The sequence below is a fragment of the Corapipo altera genome, unplaced genomic scaffold (genome assembly GCF_003945725.1).
Source record: "Corapipo altera isolate COAL_440 unplaced genomic scaffold, ASM394572v1 61411, whole genome shotgun sequence".
Lineage (NCBI taxonomy): Eukaryota > Metazoa > Chordata > Aves > Passeriformes > Pipridae > Corapipo > Corapipo altera.
The window spans coordinates 17200907-17223174 of NW_020884875.1; the positions used below are offsets into that span (position 1 = coordinate 17200907).

Here is a 22268-nt window from a genome sequence, read left to right on the forward strand (position 1 = left end):
CGTTTTTTCCCTTTTAAAAATGGAGGATGTTTTCCACTTTTACAGTCAGTGAGAACTTCACCAGACCACCATGACTTCTCAAACTGATGCACAGTGGCTTAGCCATTGCATCTGCTAATTTCCTTAAAACAGACAGATGTCATCTGGCCCCATGGTCTCAAACCCAATCTTCTCCTACAGCAGACAGTTCTTCATTCTCACAGTCCCTGCCTTTGCCTTGTGACTTGGGTTGTGTAGCTGCAGCACTTGCCAAAAAACATGTGCTGAGTACCGCAGTCTTCCCCATATCCTAGGTAACCAGGTGTCCTATTTTCTGTTTGTTTGGGTTTTTTTTCCCAGAAAGGGTATACATTTTCCCTAATCTTCCTTCTATCAACAGCATACCTTCAGAAACTGTAATTGTTGCCCTTGATGTGCCTGGACAGATTTACTCATCAGGGTTTTAGCTTTCCTAGACTGATCCTTGACTGCTCACAAAACTTCTCTGTATTGCCCCTAAGCCACCTGTCCTTGCTCCCACTCTCTGTATGCTTCCTGTTTGTGTTTGTCTAGAAGCGTCTTGTTTACCCATGCAGGCCTCCTGGAATTTTTGCCTGACTTCCTCTTTATTGGGATGCATTGCTCCTGAGCTTGGAGGAGATGATACTTGAATATTATTTACCAGCTTTCTTGGGCCCTTCCTCCCTCCAGGGCTTTATCCCCCAGTATTCTACCAATCAGATATCTGAAGAGGCCAAAGTCTTCTCTTCTGAAGTCCAGGGTAGTGAGTTTTCTGTGTGCCCTCCCAACTGCCCTCAGGATCTTCAACTCCACCAACCCCTCCTTGCTAGTGAGAACAAGATCCAGCATAGCACCTCCCCTCACTGGTTCCTCTGTCACTTGGAGAAAGAAGTTGCCACGAACACATTCCAGAAACCTCCTGGATTGCTTTTGCCCTGCTGTGTTGTCCCTCCAACAGATATCAAGGCAATTGAAGTCCCCCATAAGGATCAGGGCTTGTGAGTGTGAAGCCACTCCTGTTACAGAGAAGTCTACTCAGTCTTCCTGGCTGGGTGGCCTGTAGCACTATGTCACCTGTCCCTGCCCTACTCTCTCCCCCCTTTAATCTCGATCCATAAACTCTTGATCAGCTACTCATCCAGGTGGTGCTCCATGCACTCCAGCTGGTCATTGACAACATCACCTCATCATCTCCCTGGCCTGTCCTCCCTAGAGAGCCTGTATCCTTCCAGTCTAACACTCCAGTGACAGGAGCCATGCCACCGCATCTCTTTCACGCAAGTAAGATCGCAGCCCTGCAGGAGCGCATACATCTCTTAACTCCTCTTGTTCATTCTCCATGCTATGTGCATTAGCATAAATGCATTCAAGTTGAGCTCCTGTGTCAGACACCAGATCAGTTATTATTGGGTCAGAACCACCTTGTGGGGGTATAAGGGGGGGGAGGAAGGGCTAGGCCTGCAGAAACATCATCTACTGGCCCATGGCAGGAAGGCACATGTAAGGCCTGCAGCCAACATGGCTGTGCCCATGCAGAGCACACGGCAGGGAAAGCCATGCGGCTGGGCTGTCAGTAAGGTCTGCCTGGTAGCCTCCCCACATCATGCCCCCTGGAGCCTCTGAATGTCTGTGCCACCCCACACTTTGGCTAGGTGGACAGTGAGTGGCAGTGAACCAAAAGTCCCACCTAGGGGCAGTGGCCACAATAGCCAAAGTCCATAAACAGACATGCCCAAGGGCTGGATCCCCCTCTGCCCTCCTGATCTGTCAATGTGTGACCTCCAGAGTGATAAATATGTCTCTCTCCCCTCATTCTGTTTTTATTCTTTCTCCTCTGTGGGCAACTTAAACATATATTGTTCTCTATTTCACTTCAGTTGTATGGAGTTTGTGTTTGCTGGGTGTAAACAAAGGTTTCTTACTCATTAACAATGCTTGTTAATCTATAGTGAAATGCTTTTCCTTGGTTTGCATGTTATTTCTGTAAAACCCTTTCTGCCGAAACACCTATATTCTCACCAAATTAAAAGAAATCTCTTAGAGAAAAACATGTAGTTCTTCTCCAGACATGAACTCAAAAGTATTTAAGAATCAAAGATTTTGCAAGTGTTTGTGTGAGAAAAATCTCTTCAAATCTGAAATTAAATGTACACCTGACAAGAGCACGGAGCTTCTGGACCAGAGTATAACACCCTGGTGAAGCTGACTTAGTGGCTGAACTGTCTGGAATTCCTCTGTGCTTCTTCAGGTACTCTACTGCTGACCTGTGACCCATCTCCAGGTTCTGGGCATCTCTTGCTGGAACTGGCATCAAACTGCTAGAAGAGGGATGGATTGAGATTCCCCTCACCCAGCAACTTTAGTTTGAAGCCCTTTTAATCAGCTTGGCAAGCCTATGACCAAAGATGCTTTTCTTCTGCCCATCAGTCCTCAGTAGGCCAGGTTTCTCAAAACAAGTCCCATGGTCTCAGCAGTCCCTGGCTGTGGCACCAATCCTGCAACCATTTATTGATTTGTTACATTTAACTGGTCCTTTCAAACCCCCTCCCCTTGACTGGGAGGACTGATGAAAATACTACCTGAGCTCCAGAGAACCTTACCAATACTCCCATAGTTCTGTAATCCTCCTTGATACTTCTCAGACTGCTCCCGGCTGTATTGCTGGTGTCTATGTGAAACAATAGCATGGAGAAGCTCCTCCTTCCCCACTAAAATAGCCTTCTTAGGTAATCCTTTCATTTACTTTTTCTCACCCTTTTTACAATTTTTGGTTTCTTTTTCCCAAGGTTGAGATTTGTGGCTGACATACAGCCTTTCTGCTGCTATGGCTCTCCTCTGTCACCCACTTAACTTTCTTTAAATCACATTTAAACTGTAATTTTCTCCCTAATTTATAGCCAATTTTGTATGAGAACAAGACGTTTTAGGAATGTTAATGAGATATGGGGGCTTTAACATGTAGGTCTCTAGATCAAAGTCAGCTGTAAGCGGTATAGGCCGCTGCAGATTTGGTGATGTTTTTACTGAACTGTGGAAGACACACTGATAAAAGTCTCCATCAGACTTCAAGTCATATATACCATAACACTGTATAATAATATATATTTACATAAACTACTTTAATATTAATATAGATGTTAATAATAATATATTTATATAAATTCTATATAAGAGCATGAGACCTGTTTGGCACTGGCAGCAGAGAGATATGGGAAATAAAGCTTCCAAAGTCTCAGATTACTCTCTCAGATGATAATAAAACTACCTCAGCCCATCAATGTGTAAGGCACTGGTCATCTACAGAATCTGCAATACATCTTACATTTTACACAGTTGTGTTGCATTAATCAATACACAGATTTTAGATTAAAAACCACTAAATATCCTTATATTTTATCAAATTGCATGTGAAAGACAGTATGCTAAAATAGCAATACGTATTTGATTATGATGTTTAAAAGGTTATCCATCCGTGCTGTATTTATCTTTTTGTTTATTTAGGGCAATCTTATTCACTTATTTTAATAAATTTAAAGCTCATTAAAGGAACAGAGAAAAAAAGAGCACTAACAGCAATAATCATGCTTCATGTAAACAGATGCCATCTGAAACTGCATGCTGAGCTCTAATTAAACATGTTTTGGGACTGTCATTACACCCCTTGTATGAGAGGTTACATTTATTCTACTGCTAAAAAACTCAGAAAAAGTCAAAAGATTAATGAATATGCATGATTTGAAATATATGGAACTTATTGTCTGGAATCAGGGACGGAAGAACAAGTCAGACACTGAAAATGGATTACGTGGTAATATCCAATTTCTAAATACTACTTAATGCTACTTGGTAGGTGAAAACAACATTTATTCAAATATTTCAAGTCCAAAATATCAAATTAATTGTGATCTAATATATTCAAATGATGCCACATAATCAGGTTGTTAACAAAACAGTTCAGGTACAAATATATTCCTCACAAAAACAGCCCTACTGTCCATTAAAAAAAAAAAAAGGAACAAGTTTATAAATTGTAAAAAAAATACGTTAATGCTCAACACAGAAGAATTTGATTTTGGTAAACATGACTTCAAACCTGACTATTATTGCCCAATAATAGTCAATATTTTTTCTTTGATCTTTCAAAAACTCCAAGTGAAAATGCTTCTGTATTAGTCAGTCTATGTTCAATTCGATACATTACTGGAAGTCTCCCAGGAGAGTTTACAAGGCTTACAAGGCAAAGTACTCTGAATTCTATAAACCACAATCTACACCTGTGGAATAACTGGCTCATGTGAGATCTATCAGCCACTAACACAGACTTCACGTATCCAAATGGATCCGGTTTTTAACACTCATACAAACTACTGAAAGCTGACTGTAACAGTAGAGCAACATATCCTCATACTGTTTAGTATCCACTTAAATAGGAGCAGAGGTGAGAAACTAAGTTTTAGATTTGTCACATGCCCTTTCCAAAGAATCTTAAAAGTATCATGATTTCAGGGTTGTTTTCCACATTCTATGTTCATTCCTCAACCAAATGGAATTAGGAGGGCCATAAAAGGTCTGAGCTTGAATTGGTACCATAGCATTTTATCTATTCATCGTGTATTCTGAAAGACAAGATTTTGCTTTAGAAAAGAAAAATAAAAAAAAATGGTGAAAGAAGAAACTGGTCAGAAGCAGTTCGCTCCAAAAGTATTTCAAAGTTTTGCATGATTACATGCAAAATACAAGGAAATTTACACTTTACCTCATTATAAATACAAAGCAGTGTCACTTGAGACAAAGCTGATTTATAACTAAATAAAAAGGAGTATAAGGATTTATCATTTCTGATGGAAACCCTCAAATGCTTCCTTTTTTTTACTATTAGTTTAAAATCCATATATAAAAAGGCAGAAAGTGAAAGAAAAAGAAAGAAAAAAGATAACACAAAGCTGCCAAATTTCTATTTCACCAGCAATGTTAATTCAGAGAGGAGAAGATCTTTATCAAGGAATCTTAACTGTCACATCATTCAGGGAACATTTCTGTTTAAACCTACTAGTGCTTCATTGTGAATGCTAGTTATAATTCCTGTAACTTCAAACAAGCAAACATCAAAAATGTTCAGTCCACATTTGTAACAAAAAAGATTTAGAATCTGCAATCAGAAATTACTACCCATGCAGTAACAGTGGATCACTAAAGAAACTAAATCTAAAATAAGGTATGTTTTTTCCAGTAAACTTTCCGCAAACTCATTCATGTGTATGGCAACGATTAAGAAACGTTGAGACTGAGGGTCAAATGCCTCTTCCTGCAGGAAAGCAGGCTTCTTACCCTGTGCAGATGGGAGTGCCAAAAATTCATATGGTTAAGTCTACCTAAATACAGAAATTGCATTCTTTAAATTACTCAAGATTACTCGAATCTAGATACCCAAACAAAAACTTACCATCCATCTCATGCACAGTGCAATGATGGCTCATCAGTGAGCCTATATGCTCTCAAGTGGTTAAAGCAGCAGCAGCAAAATGCTTCCCTCACTATCTCGCCTCTTTTATACAGTATCGCATACACATAATCAAGGTGTTATGCTGATCAGACCTAATGGTACCAGAAAAAAAGACCAGTTACATCGCTGGTATTAATACATGTAAAGAAAGCATGGAAGGATGGAGGTAAGGGATAAGAATAAAAACAAAAAGCACTGTTCATCACCTAACGGTGATAAAAGTAGAATGATCAGTAATGTACAGCAGAACCCTCCAAATCTAGATGAGGATGCATCTGAAAAGTACCTACAGAAAAGTAAGTATTTTCTAAATCACATTCATTTAAAAAATCAACAAAACCTCAAAATATCACGCATTTCTGGTGTTCAGAAATCCAATCAACAAAATCTAATGCATGCAATCTTCTTAGCCACCATGAAACACTCATTTCCATGTGTGCACGTTTGTCTGAGTATACATGTGAAAGTACTCAAGAGACCCCAGGACTAAAAAGTAGTAATCATCATGTTTTTCACTTCCTAAAGAAAAATATTTCTCAATTAAAAAAAAATGAATCTACGTAGCTCAGTTCCATGTTATTTTTATGAGTCAACTGTGGTTGTAACCATTTCAATCCTACAGAGAAAGTTATACAGAAAGGACAACTTCCATATACTAATTTGCCAAATATTGCTTCCTAAATAACTACATTTTATAGAAGCCATATTCTATTTTTCTTTTAGTGCTTTCTGACAACAGAAATAGATTCAAGTTGTAATTTACTTGTATCAATTTCCTACTTTACAAGTGTCCAGTAAAATCATTCAAACAGCATGACAGATAAAAGGCAGTAATAAAAAGCATTTTTGGTCTTCAGAGAGCTATAATGTGCACTGAACACAAACAGCAGTTAAGGAATAAAAATTAAACAAAAAGCATACACATACTTAACAAAGTCCTGCTGGTAGGTGGTTGTAAGACAACTCCTAAATATATTTTAGTATCCAGAAATTAAAAATGATGTGCATTGATCCAGTAATCCTCAAAGCTCTTAGAATGACATTAATCTACCTGAGCACAGAACTGCTTTAAGAAAAATCCTTCTAGACCTTGCCAAAATCTAACTGGAGAGAACAGTATATTTTTATAGTCATAAAAGCAGAACAACAACAAAGATGTAAAACAGAAGGCCAATGGCAGCTAAAGCTATCACGTTTTTTACACAAATAATAATCAACAGTGTGAAAATTACTGGTAAAACAGGCTATGAAGTATGAGATGAAGAGAAAGTTGATCGTGAGTTATAGTAAAATATTTTTAGTAACAGCAGCCTGACAAACTAAAGACTAAAGACTAAAATGTGTATAAAATGTAAAATTAATACAAACCTTTGCATCCCATATATTTCACTAGAAGGTTGTCCTTGATGAAGTTTATTGTCAAATAATAACTGCATATACCAGAAGGATATCAAAACAGTGACTGAAGCTTACTAGTGGTAGAAAATATTGATACAGGCTAGCCACAAAACTATTGCTTTAAAAAAATCTAATATGTGAAAAAAACCAAACCAAAACGAATAAATAACAGATTCTATACATATCGTGTTGTCTGTCCTACAAAAGAAGGCAAACACATTAATTTGAAGACAGTTTTTATTCCACACAGTAGAAGAAATCTGAGACTGTTACAATTTCAATGAATGCTTACCTCGCTTTATTTTTATTTGACTTGTATGATTCTTATCACCCCATTTGAGACTTACTAATATTAATTTATATCACAAAGTCATCTGATTGCTCTGTATTAGAATGTTTATTCCTCTACTGATAAATTCCTGTGCACTGAATTGTATAAAACTACGTAAGCAATCTAAGACTTCAGTGAAGTAAAGGGGCAAAGAGGAAACTAGAAGGCTTAACACCCCTAAGTGAATCACGTAATTTAATAAAATTCTACTTCAAAACCAAAGCAAGCCTATGCTATACACATCATCCACGTCAGCAAATCTAGCTGTTAAAATCATACCAATTTAAAATTACTTTTCTAACTATCCAGAGAAAATATACCTTCTACTCTTAGATACAACTTCCAAAGCCTTTTGGCCTTCAGCTCATTTATCATAACAAAAATGTAAAAAAGGCATTTAACCTATAGGAAAAGAACACAGAAGAGCAGCATTTTAAGAAGAATAAAAGCTTTTTGAGAAGAAAGGGTGGACTCAAAGAGAAGTAACATGACAGTTGGACAAAATGTACATAAAACTCTTAAACAAAGGCTATGGCACTTACACATAATATGTCACATACAAATTCACAATAAATATATTACTTATATAGCATAATTTACAATTAAATGTCATCTAATATCTGCATTTCATTCCACAGACCTGCATCAAACAATCAACTTGTTCACTGTTTTCAATATCAGCAAAATTTTTTTTGAACTGCAAACAAAAGTTGTTGAAGTATTTTACCTAAATTGTTTCTCCATCACTAATTCAACATAACTGTGAATAACCCAAGGCAGAACCATAAAATTATGTAAAACAGCACAAGCCCAGTGGAAAAAAAAGATTAATTTATCTTGTAATATGTAAGTTACTTCGGCTAACTTCTTCAGTTACCAGATTAGGAACTGTTTTTTACCAATCCCTTCATCCTCTACACAACATTTTGGAATTTCTTTTCTGTAGTTACTCCACAAGACAAATAATTACCTGCAGTAAAACTACAATCTCTTTAAAACGTCCTTATTTCCCTCACAAATTTTTAAGAGTTTTGCCTTTAACCAGCGCTATGTTTTGCTATACTTAGCTTAAAAACAAGTAGGTATGAAAATGAAATGCAAAAGAAAAAACTGATTAGAAAAGATGCAATAAAAAACTGTTCAGTGTGCATCATACCTCTGACTCTTTGCATGGATCTCAGCTTATATTCAGGTAAATACTGAACAGATCTTCACTAAAATATTAGAGAATATTAATTAATTGGAAAAATTTCTTGGCTTGACTGGGTACAGTGTTTCAGCCCTGCACTGTGGTTTGGTGAAAGACAGAAATTCCTGACAGAGTGATGCCTATAGTAGCGCTCCTGTATCACACAAAATTAAAACATGTTCGTGAACTGAACTTCTAGAACAGATTCTGACTTGTTATAGACCTCTTACTTGTTAATATTTTTTTCCTGTAGTCAAATGACAGCGTTCCATAATGCACACAAACAGAAATACAGTCTGTGTCTATTTCACATTTCAATAGTCTGGAGAAGCTTTGCTTGCTCTCAATGAAAATTGAAAGAAAAACAGTATGAAGTAGTAGTATATTACTTTTATTCTTTCCACAAACGAAGGAAGGCAGTAAACCACTTCATCTCTTGTCAGCTGTGTTAATAATATTGATTTGATCATTATGAAGAAGAGGCAAAAATAGTGTAAAGCAGAAATTAGCTTTTTTTACTTCCTTCCTCTCCACAGACTTAAGTGTCCAAATTAAACATAAATCAATTTAGTGTGTATACTTGTTTTTAAACCACACACATTTATTTTTAAACCCACATATATGCTCATGGATTTCAGTGATGTTACCCAGATATATGGTTATGGGTATGGGCGAGCCTTAGTTCTCTGCTGAATGCTATCTTAAATGAAGCTTTTTTCTTTATCCTTTCTGTCCTTGCATACGTTTTCACATGTACGTTCTCATATTTTTACTATACACTTTTAGTGCATAGAATGACAGGACAAAGAACCAGTTTCTGCTAACCTGATGTGTGATTAAATCCATTTAATACTCTGGAAGTATGTGCATGAATAAAGTGAGCCATATACAGCACACAGTTCTTATTGCCAAGGATTTTCCTTCCACAAGGAAGCTCATTTAAAAATAGTCCTTCATTAATCTACAACAGAAAATTTTCTTTCTAACCCTTATAAAAAATACCTATAAATCTTCTCTCATTTGTTGTTTAATATTAGCAGGACCTGTGAATGTTCTGTATCTTTAAAGTCATTTCAGGGAATCTGGTTATATCACTCTCAGCACCTATATTTATTTTTAGTTATATGTCTACAAACAGCTTTTTTCTTCAAAGTTATCCTTAGAATTCCAAATAATTGTAAAAGATGTGAGAGAAGAGTGAAAATAAGAGCGGTTTATAGTGAATTTTTTTTCTGTATTATTCATATTCTATTAAGTAATGACACAAACAAGGGACTAAATTCTAGGCTGTAAACCACAGAAGATGCATACAAGGATTCTCTTATGTATGATGCTGCAAACACTAAGGGGATTTTTGCAAAGTACAGCTGACTGGACTAGTTTTTATTGTTCAGTGGAACTTTGTAATCTCTCTATCTGAGCAGTGTATTTGGGATGCACAGGTGTACAATTCCTTCATACCTCTGGGTCATCCTAAGAATGCAGCTCTAAAACTATTAATAGTTCAAATAAAAACTAACAAGGCAAAAGAATATATATAATATAACCATCAGTCTCAAATATATTGCAATACCCAATAAAGGACCGTAGAGCTATATAAAATTATGTCTGATTTATTATTTTTATTCAACCTGAGGTCTAAGAGTCTGTGCATCTGAGAGCATTACGTAATTCTTGATTGCCATCTAGGCACTCAAACATCAACTCACTCCACTGATGCTCATTCAGTTACCAGTTATTTGATTACTTGTCACACACCAAGCCTTCTCACATGGCTGTAACTCGTAATATAGGCATGTCTTACAACTGGTAAAATACTCAAGAAATCTATAGTCCAATTAAAAGGAAGCCACAAGATTTTTGAAGGATAAGCTTCACCAATGCTTTGGGTTAAGAAACAAAAGAAACTTGCCTTATTGTTTCAACAGTCAAAATCTGAAAGTGATTTGCTTAACATAAAAGATATTTTTCATAGTCCTCCAAAGGAAGGCTCTGTATTTTTTTAAGTAATACTCTGGTATCTTCAAGGAAGAAGTAAGGAAGAAGTATTTGACATGGACTGTCTGTCTGTCTTTCAGTCTACACACCACTAAAGAAAACCAGAAAAATCCTCAGCATTACAAGAAACATAAAGGAAGATTACAGATGGGAAGGCTGAATATGTTTTTCCTTTCAGTAAGTTTGAAGGTAAAAGAAAATGGTTCATCAGGAAACAAAGAACTTATAAATCATAATGTTTATCCACCAAATATCTGAGCTATTTGCAAACAGAAAGCAGGCAAAAAACACTGATGAGCTCTGCAACACATCCTGATGTACAAGGACTCAGTGAGGGGAATTTCTGAAAACTGGTCTTTATAAGAACAGGACTCTGAAACCACCAAAAGCCATGTCCAAATAGCCAAAACCCTAATTTTGAAAGAAGCTTCAGAATCTGTATAGATTCAGACAAGCCACGAAAGTTCAGTACTAGCTTCAAACCACTACAAAGGGCAGCCAAAATCACAATTAAACATCTGTGACAAGGGTGTGTGGTTACCTGCACTCTCAGCAAAACATAAACTCTCAGCTGCTACAGCTTCATTCCCAACAGTGGAACCATACACCCCTCAGCAGCTACTAAATTATGAAACACAAGCAACTCCAGGCAATACCAAAAATCTAGTAACACAACTGTACCTCTAACTGGAGCAGTCATCTACCCCACTCTAACAGGAAAAAAACTTACAAATGCAAGAGCAGGAGGAAATCCTGCTTAATTATTGTATATGGGTAAGTATACGCATAAGTCAAGAAAAGCAGCAATTGTTACCCGCTAATAACACCTCAGAAACTCAGTAGGTGGAATAATAACTGCATTAGTGAGAAAAGCACAGTGAGAACCTGCCTTAAAATTCTCAAATACATTAAACATGATGAAGAAATACAGCATACTAAGAAAAATACAGTGAGCATGACAATGTCTGACAAACGGTGTCTATTGACAAAATTTAATGCTTCAAACCATTAACACAGCAGTTTTGTGTTCGTCTAAAAAATACCTGTCCCTGATTCTACTTGGGAGGACCCAGCATTGAAGTAAGCTTGAAAACTCTGGAACCTACACTGCTGAAATTTCTGAACTCAGAATTATGAACCTGCAACACTTTCACCAATTTATTTGGTGAGAATAAATGATCAGGACTGTCTCTCAATAAAAACTGACTCATAGTGACAGAGATGGGATTTGAAAAACTGAATTCAGCTGAATAACACAAAGACTTAAATGGAAGGCTCTACCTGGAGAGAAGAGAGCCAGCATTCACAGTTAAATCTAAATCTGCTACCACTGCATCTAGAGACAAAAACACCAAAATAGCACCAGAGATACATTTCTTTGTTGTTATACTCATGCAGTTCTCTAGACACAAGGAGCCAAGAGAAACTGTCAAACAGGTCTCTTTCTCTTACTGTGTTCCTTCTTTTCATGTGGAAAACCTCCCGCTGTGAAAAATGGGAAATGGTTGAGAAAAAAAAGAATTTACAGAGAAAAAAAGTTCCTATCCAAGACATAAAAGAAAGTACAAAACTTTTAAAAAAGCACGTAGCCTAGAGTTATTCAAATACCTCAACAAAGGCAGCACGTGCACAAGTATACATGTAGTGTCATGAGTACACCAACGTCTGAAAGACTGCTTCTTGATATTGATACATAGTCAAAGAAATCGGAGATCATTGCAAAAAGGGCATGTCCATAATAACACTTAGCAGAAGTAAAAAAGTATCAGTTAAGTCTTTGAGATCCTAATGACAGTAGGTTTCAGAGGAGATTTCTCCAACATAACATAGTACCCAACATTTATAATTTAAGTGACATTCTGAAAACAAGGACTGTTTAGGGAGCCTCTCACAGTTTATGAGAGTTCACAACATCAGATATGTTCTAACAATGAGAAGCAAAAACTGCTATGGAGAGTTACATTTACAGGACACATAAAGACTCATTCCAAAGAGAGTGAAATACAGTATGGAAGAGCTGCTATGAAGCAGACCAGCATTTCTTCAGAAAGACACATTTCTCCTTGATTTACAAACTGCTGTTTATAAAACTGAGGACAGATGTCCAGACGTGCAAAAACAGGACGGAGAACAACTTGGAAGAAAGGGGGGGAAGGGACATCCCCAGTCACAGTAGTGAAATCAGCATTGATACTATGGTAGTTTTTTGTTAGTAGGAAAATTCTGAGGTTGTAAAATTTCACTCTTTATTCTTTCAAGTGCTTGAATTCAGGTTTCCTCCCATCCCCAAGTTCTTCAGTGTTCTCAAGAATTCCATCTCATTAAATATGAAATACATTTTAACACCATTATCTGAGCAACGTGTAAAAGCTGCAGAAAAAAATCTCTGCCTAATTTTCTCACTGGCATCTGCAATATGAAGCTAACCCAAGAAAACAAAAATTTCCCATTAAAATAGCAAATTCTTCACCTCCTTACAAGAATGATAACAAAAAAGGCTGAAAAAGCCACTTGTCTGTCTAATAAGAGTTTACATCTGTACGGGACTGCTCACTATATTAACATTTCTACTCCATTGTCATCATGGTAGAAAAATCTTATCACACTTTTCTTCTACACATGACAAACGATCAGTTTTGATTTTTTTTATTAATCTCTGTCTCTCTAACCTGGACTACGGAGATCACCAAAGATGAAAAAAGTTTTAAGGCCATTGCACCTTCCCTAATTTATGTACTTCCCAATAAAAAGCACGAAGACTGATTGAGATTATAAATTCAAATTGTTTGAAGACTTAGAAATCCACATCTCTAAGTAAAGTCCAGTAGTTATCTTCATGCTTTCTAATACCTTTGGAATAAGGTTACTCTTGTGCACTAGATTAATAAAGCAATCCTACGAATAAATTGCCCAGAAGGACATGTATCTGTTCCATCAGCTACCACTGAACAGATGAAGAATACACAATTCCTTTTTACATATATGTAGTATTTACTCCATTCAGCCCTGAACTGTCTATAACTAAGCTAACTGAAATACTATTGCTAAATCCTAACACTCTGGTTTTTTTTCCAGAGTCACTATAATCATGCAAAATTAAACCAAAGGAATGCTAGGATTGTTACAGGGGTATGATTGCTCCTGCAAGCATTCACTGCCACCTGCTAGCACTAGAAAGTACAATGCTCTCTTCATTATCTACTGCCTTGACAGATTTAAAATATTCAACTGGTCAATATGTTGATAATTCATATGATCATTTAAGACAACTTTTGAAAATGTTAAATGGGAAACAGGTGTAAATTCTACATATTTAACTTAGTGACAACAAAAATGTACACTGATTATCCATTTCTCTTGAATAAAAAAATGCATTAGAGTCTCATTAATATCAACTAAGGCAAATACTTCTTTAATATTACACTTTTTCATTCACATGCCATGTACTATAGAATAATTCAAGGCTTTTCATGTCCAGCAAAAATAATATCCCAAAATATCCAAATCATCAAAAAAAAGATAAGGAAAACAGTTTCACTGTCTGGAAAATTCTGTTAATCAAGGGTAGGTCATTGATGTACTTAATGGTAATGAGCAAAAACTCCATTCTTTGTGAAATAGGTTAAAAATTAAAAAAAATCTAATAATAGAATCCATCTTTTATTTATAGTAAAATGAATTGGTAAATAGTGAATATTTATTACTTAAGCAAAGACAGTTTTCCAAATAAAGTTGATGGCATGCTGCCAGTAAGTAGAATACATAGGCATTTGGCAAAATGCCACTTCCTTGATGCAAAACTGTTCTAAAGTGATTCTTGCTGGATAAGTATTTCTCTTTACCAAAATGCTGCTTACTCTCTAATTTATGAGATACTATAAATCAACTCATCAGATGTTTTATTAGGCTTTCTTCTCTGAATTTGAATTTAACCACTGCTAGGATTACCCAGGGTAAAAGTGCTATCACTTAAGCACAGACAGAAAAGAACTATGGATTTGATCCAAATAATGTTGCTGTCAAATAAAATCTTTCTCACCCATCACTGGGCGCTTTGAGCCTATTAGGACAGCTCTTCTAAGGCTTGACAGAAAAATCCACCTATACCATTAAGGTATAAATTAATATAAACAACTCAAAAAAAGTTTGCAAGTTTAACAGTAAAGCAGTCTGGTTTTCTGTGCACCTTTCTCAAACAAAATTCAGTGTTTAAAAATTAATCACACCACTGCCTATCAGAACAAACTTCAAGAGCTTAGGGAGGGTAAATAGTTCAAAAACAAAATCCGAAAATCTGATCTTAACAAATACTTCTGAAAACACAGGTTAAAGCCATTCAAGCTATCCATCTGTATGGGCAATACATATTGTCATACCTGAACTAAACAAATTAACACTAAATGTCATTTAGTCTTTCTACCTGATGAATATCTACCATTTCATCACTGATGAATATCAATCTGCCTTGGTTAAGCTTGATGAAAACTATTAACATATATTTTTTTCCACAAAAAAAAAATCCTATTTTTAGGTAAAAAATGAGAGTGTATTTATGCTTAGAAAGCTGTTAGAAATTTTAAGCACATCTGAAGCAACTGAAACAAAAAGTGAACAGTGTCAATTCCAAATTTGTTGACATGGGTTAAAATAACATGTAAGAAGTTCTAAATGAAGCCACATCATCCTATTTACTTTTCTAGCTATTTCTGTGTGTTCCTGTGAAACGAAAGGGCACACTCATGACTAAATTTATCATTATTATTCACAAATCTACTTATTCTTTCTCACTAGTATGAATAGCTTTCTGAACAAGGCAGCAATACAGGCTCAGCACTGAACATATCTAGTTGATGTGGGCTTATTTTTTCTTGAGAAATGCTACTGGTTACTTTGGCAAAGAGATATAAGGCTGTAAATTCCTATCCTCCATCAGCAGCACTGACCTCAGAGCAAACCCCACAACTGGCTACAGGCATTCAACATCCATCATTGCTCCTGAAACCTAATCTTTCAGGGAAGGACAGCTGCACTGGGCAGCAGTTAAGCAGCTTTCTAAGATACACTATCATCCTAAACAAACAAAAATAAATAAATAAAACTTCCTGCCCTACTTTCTGATCAGTGTTTTAGAAATCTCTCATTGCTTATGCTTCACACTAAATGAATGAATTTTACCTGCACATAGGCAGATAACGTTCGGAGAGGGGAGGGGAGGAGAGGCGAGCGGAAGGGAGGGAAGGAGAGTTCAAAAAGTGGTTAAGAATTTTTTTTAATTCAATCATCATAGTAAAGCAAGAGGAATCACTGAGTTCAAACTTAGCAAACAATTATTTTCTGCAGATCAGAAAGACTATGATATTGCTACTCACATGTATATGAATTTTCTCTTGCTAAGTCAAAGCAAGTAACAAAAACCCCACACTTTGGGTAAAAGCAATGAATAAGCCAAGGTGAGACACTGAAATCAAAACAAAATTGGGCAAATTTGTAACAAAAATGTATATTTAGTTGCAAACTTCGGACTTAAGCCACTTTTGTTTCAGCCAGGTTGGTGCTGACTTCAAAAGATTCTTCATAAAAATCATCCAATTCTGCCATCCAAAAAGCCAGATTTTACACACCACTTACTGAACTCTGACTTACAGATACATAATGTCCAGAACACTAAAAACTGTAGAAGAAAAAGCAATGCACTTGCTTGTATTACTCAATGCACCATGTTTGATATACCGCTTAGGAAAAAGCATGCATTATCTGACTACAACAATATGTGAGCAGGTCGGCTGGCATTAACCAGGACATCCATTTTGATTGTCTGCAAACAACAAATATTTGTATACCAGTGAAGTGACTCCACTAACTGGAAGATTACTGAAAAACCCAAATAACTCCACTGTGCTTAACTATGAAGAGGCACAGGACATGATAGTATACTATTAGTGCATGTCCTCTGGTATAATAAATCAAAGTGTCTAAAATCTCATCATTCTCAATTGACTGAGAAGGACGTTTTCTGCACGTTCTTCGTATTTGAAAGAACACACAGAATCCCCATCAGATATCAAGTATAAATAGGGAAGTTGATTTTTGAAAAAATCTCTCTTTTGAAACTCTACTGAAAGATCAATCACCTTCTCTTTTTATTTTCTATTTTCCTTTCTGTTTCTGTGCTACTAAGGTTATGGAGAAGGCTGTCACAGCATGTAAGCAGAAGACACTGGAAGACATAAATCCTAGGGAATATTTTAGGGAATTATAGACTATGTATACCTGCTGGTGTACTTAAAAATAAGCTGATAGTATTCAGTTTGACTTGTCATTTTTATAAATGAATTGAAAGAACATTAATAATAATTAAGCTTTTAAAAAGCAATACTTTCAGAATTGACTCAGTAATTTATTCAATTTAACCTACTTTTTTGCAAACAAACCATTTTTATTATTTTGTATCTATTTTCCCTGCATCCTAGCTATCCGCTTCCTACAGGAAGACATAAACATGCAATATATCTATAAATATTATCAATAACCAAACAAAAGCCATCTGAAATATATGTTAAAATTGTGCAGTAGTAAACATGGTTCTATCAATGCACAGCAGTTTGAACAACAGTGAAGTGAAGCTTGTTGGAAAGGAATTTACAGGCAAAGCACTCTCATGCTACCTTTTTCTACATCATCAGATTTCTCCAACTGTACTGCAGCTTTCACCGCAGCAGATCACCAAGAGAAGTAAGCTTCCGCTCTTCTCCTACTTGGTAAATCTCTGATAGTATAAAAACAAGTATTTTTAAGCACAGATTCTTGCTCTAGGCTGCCAAGTTGACAGCGTACATTCATTAATTGGCTTCATTTAAGGCCTTTTCCAAAGAAAACAAGGATTAAGCAAACAAACAACTCACAGAGTATGTGAAATTGAGAGTTTTCATAAAAATATTGTATGTTGACTGTGTTTTGCCAACTGTTTTTAAACAGAATTACAACAAAAGCAAGCTCCTGTTACAATAGATGGCATTATACGACTGATACTGAACTTATACCTTTTTCTCAACTTATTAAGAGGATAAAAGCTTAAAAATCATCAGTCTTACACAAAAATGAAATATGATTAGTAGACCTGTTCTATATTACTCCTCTTGATTTCCAAAGCACAGATGAAGTGTCTGTCCTCTGTATGTCGGAGTCACCGCCTTGGTTTACTGACAGTCAGTAAAACTTGCAGTTTTGAACAGACATTTATCATTTGAGAACACCTTTAAATGAGATTTCATTGCATTTCATCAAAACTCTACCTAAGGCGCGCACGCACATTTCAGAAAATTAATCTCAGTCAATATTTGCACAACTGTTGTTGGTAATAACACAAAAAAACCTCTTGCTGGCTCAACACCGAATGATATATAAAACTCTGATGTTTTAAAGACAGCTTATTAAGAAATTAACATACCACAGGGAAACTGCATTTTGATTCCATGACCTTACTGTGATTCAGCTTGAAAATCCTTTCAAATGAGAATTCTCAAAGAGCTTAGTAACGGAAGTTCACTTCGAAGGAAATCCAATATGCAAATATTTCAGCTGTGCTCTTTTACAAATTGTCTGCCTTGTCAGTTTGAAAAACTGAAAACCAACAATGGAACAGTGTAAGTATACTTGACCTTATTGCTTAATGTCTATCAAGAATGCTATGTCTGGTGGATTTTAAATTTTGAAACTGACACTCAAAAATGTATAGTACACATCCCATAAATGCTGACTACACTCCAGCCAAAGCCTTGGAGCCGACACACTCTCAAACTTACATAACACTTACAAAGCTATTTTAAATACACCATCAATCTATGTCTGTTGCTGCCTTGAAGTAATCCTGTTTAGTTTATCTTTTAACCCTACACTTGCACGGAACTGTATCATTACTAACCTAACAGAAAAAACACACAGGCAACCAACCAATTTTCTCAGCTTACAGAAAATATGAAAATGTAGGAAGACACTCAAATCTAACTTTGCCCAAAATTTGCACCTCCTGAGTCGATATTCATCCCCAATTCCCATAGCAATCAGGAAAGTAGGGAGGAAAGAACTATGCTGGACACCATACAGGACTGGAGTAAATGAATGAAGTAGGGTAAAAATAAAAACTAAATAATATACAGTTTGTATGCATCTCCTGAGAAACTGCAGTCTCATTTACTAGTAAGAAATTAGCAACTTTGCTTTTGACATTAGGCACCGGTGTAAAAAATGTCTGGTGAAAGTGAGCATATGCCATGCACTGGTATCTGCTGTATGAGAGCAGTTTATACAGGCCCCTAGTGGCTTAGCATACACAGCAGCAGATGAAGGGGAATTCCTACTCTTCAGCTTGTGTAGTTTTGGTCCCTGCATTACTCGAAGGCAGGAATGAAAGACGATGTTAAAAATGAAAGGTCATTCACTGACTAGACTTAAATTGGTATTTAGTTCTTTCATACACCCCCATGCCATTCTTGCAAACCCTCTCCTAAGATTAAGCTCTGATTTGCTATCACCCGTTGAGTTCGCTGACAGCGCTGGTGTTTGAGTTACATAACCATGATAGCAGAACACTAAATTCACATTATTTTTTAATGCTCACCTTAAGAGTAGTATGACTGATGGGTCTAAAAGCAGGTCCTAAGACCCATTCGTGAAATCTAGAAATACCAAGATACCATTTTCCTTACCATGCACCATTCCTGACAGCTTTCCACAACACACACAAACCATAATGAATTTCTTAGTGTCTTCTTAGAGTAGAGGACTACTACTTAGAGAAAGCTTTCGTGCTTTAAGTGGATACAGAAAAGCTATACATCATTTCTGCGTTGAAAGAAATCTAAATATACTCCACCACATTACCACAAGTGACAAAACTAAAACTGGAAAGCTACTCATGTAAAAAGTCTCTCATTAAATCCTTCCTTTCTGTGTAATACTTCATACCTTGAAAATCCCAAGCCAGTATATTTACTGCTTCTAGCAATTTTGATTGAGTGAAATTTGACAGCTGAATTTATTAGACTGACCGGTTTGTCAATTTCACACATTAAAAAAGCAGTAATAGCACATCTCATGAGAGGGAATGTAAGGAAGCTATCAAAAAATTGCCATCTAAAGTAAGATACAAGTACATATGATTGTATTTCGGACAGGGGAGAATCTTTTTTTTTTTTTCTCTTCAGAGTTGCTCCATTCATAACAAGAATTGTAGGAGCTTTGTTGCTTCCAGACCAGGAGAAAATGATGTCATTTACCATACATCTTTACAAGAAAAGAAAGTACTGACCATTATATCATTATAAGCCACTAACAGATACCAGAGGAATGAAAAATATAATATATACATTTTTCCATCTCTGGATCAAAATTCGCAATAAATGTCCCAATATACAGAAGTTGCTTGTGCCTGAACAAAAGGTATGTTGGAAGTGATCTCTGAAAGACTGAGAAGACAATCATAGCTTCCCACAGTAATCCTAAGTTTAAGAGAATACAAGCGTCACCAGTAATACTCATGTCTTATGGGAAACTCCAAAGCAAATCAGCATCTATAGATTCACCCCCAATGTAACGCTGTCTCAGGTGGCAAGTGAAGGAACACATAAAAACCTAACTATTCTGTGTTAATAAACTGACCTATCTATATACGTCAAATCTAGGAATATGGACATCGAAATCATGGTAAAGAAGCTGCCATCCTTCCACGAGGCAGTAACTGTACAAAGGCCAGGCAAAAGAATAAAATACGCATGACAGCAGTTCTGAAGAAGTAACACGGAGGAGCAGACATTCAAAAGCCATACATGCAAGGCTGAGTCTTAAAAAGGGAAGAATACGGTTCTGTTGGGGAACCGAGGGGACAGTAAATAGGCAAAATAGGGGATTCGGTGGAAGAAAACAACTGTTCTATTTGCAAGTCTGGGAGAGCCCAGTTGCAGCAGTGAGGAGTGCCTGCTTGCACGGGCAGACGGCGCAGAGGGAGCTGCTAAGTTTGCTGAACAAATTCAAGAACCCCTCTGTAAGCGCTCGGAAAACTGAGTTTTCAGCCCGATGTGCTTCCTTTCAAGTGGTTTCGCGAGAGTAAACAAGAAATTAAAAGCCTAACCTGAGAAAAGATTCGCATCTCCGTGCCTCCCTGCTCCGCCGAGAGACAGCAGGAGAAGGAGAAGGAGAAGGAGGAGGAGGAGGAGGAGGAGGAGGAGTAGAAGGAGAAGGAGGAGGAGGAGGAAGAAGAAGAGGTGGAGGAGGAGGAGAAGAACGGAGCCCTGCTCGGACCGGCGCCGGAGGTCCCTGCCGGCCGCTCACCCCCACAGCCCGTCTCCCAGCGGCAGGCGCCTGGCCTCTCACCCTTGCTGCCTTCCCCCTTCTCTCCACCCATAAAAATAAACAAAATAATTAATATTAATAATTCTCTCGCCAAAGCAAACAACCAGAGTGTAATTACCGTACTCCCCCCTCCCCGCCCGCGTACAGCGGCACTCAGTGGAAACGTCGACTCCGATCCATCAATCGCCCTCTCCCTGCCCCATCCCCCGTCCCCGCACCGCAGCTCCCCTCGCTTCCCGAACAGGCCTCGCGGCCAGGCTGACACCGGCGGGGAGGCGCGGGGAGCGGGCTGGCAGCGGCCGGGGGGGGAACCCCGGGGCACACGCGGGGAGAGTTGTCTGTGAGGCACATGTGTGCGGGCTGCGCGCACAAACACGCACACACACACACACACTTTTGTGTTCACACCCACAAACGCGCCGAAAGAGGCGGCAAAAAGGGAGCGGCGGCGGAGGAAAAATGGGTCAGGAGCGGGGCAGTTACCTGGTCATGCTGGCTCCCCCGGTCCCAGCAGCAGCCGCCGCCGCCGCCTGCCCGCCTGCCGCCGCTTCCCGCCGCCGCCACCTCCTCCCGCTGCTGCTCCCGGTCGGCTCCGGGGCGGCCAATTTAATCCAAGCCCCGCAGCAGCAGCGGCAGCAGCAGGAGCCACCAGCGGAGCCCCGTCGCTGCTGCCTGGCGCTCGTGCGTGTCTCTCACAGTCCGGCACCGGGGAGCGAAAGAGAGTCAACGAGAGTCCGAAAATCCAGCATCCAAAAAAGCCAGGTCCGCGCCTGCCTCCTCCTGCCAGCGCCGCCTCTCCTCCGCGCTGCTCTGCTCCGCTCTGCTCTTCTCCTCTTCTTCTCCTTCCTGCGGCGGCGACGGCTGCTGCTGCTGCTGCTGCTCCCGGGCGCGCTCTCTGTTCCCGAGCTGCTGCTCCGTTTCCCCTCCTTCTCCTCCTCCTCCTCCCTCTCACTCACTCTCTCTCTCTTTCTCCCTCTCTCTCCCTCTCCTTCTTCCTTCCCTCTTCCCTCTTCCCCCTTCCTCCTTTCCTTTCCTTTCCTTTTTTTTTTTCTTTTTTAGCACATTCCTTCGCTACAAATAAAAGCGAGGTGTTCAAGCCTCCCGCCCCCCTTCCCACTAAAAAGTGCAGTGCAAACAAAAGCGAAGAAAGAGGGCACGGGGTGGGCGGAGTGGGAGGGCAGAGGCACGGGAAAAATCACCAGAAACCGAGAGTCGAAACACGAGCAACCCTCCTTCCGCTCCTCCTCGCCCCTCGGGGAGAGAAGGGGGACGCCGTGGGGACGACGGGGACGGCGCTCTCCCGTTTCGTGGGTTTGTTGTGCGGTTTGGGTTGGATGGCTGTTTCAGCGGTCTTTGTTGGGGGGTGGGGGTGGTGTGCTTTTGGGTTTTTTTCTGGCGGTTTTTTGCTGTTGTTTTGGGGGTTCTGTTGGGGTTTTTTTCGTGATTTTTCTTTTATAATCCTCTTAACGCTGTGTCGACCACAGGATCCGTACGGCCCCAAG

The 22268-nt window shown here is 38.3% G+C and overlaps 1 protein-coding gene across 50 annotated transcripts in view; it reads right to left on the bottom strand.

The window, feature by feature from the left end:
- Nucleotides 1–22268, bottom strand: part of PTPRD (protein tyrosine phosphatase, receptor type D) — a 1162785-nt gene that overhangs the window by 327828 nt on the left and 812689 nt on the right. For 3 of the 50 annotated variants that reach the window (XM_027635159.1, XM_027635158.1, XM_027635109.1), the window contains exon 1: nt 21250–21321. The exons of the other annotated variants lie outside the window; for them this stretch is intronic. The gene's annotated coding sequence lies outside the window, so the exon portion shown is untranslated. Of the gene's footprint in view, nt 1–21249; nt 21322–22268 lie in introns of those variants that run through there. 50 annotated transcript variants of the gene reach the window in all.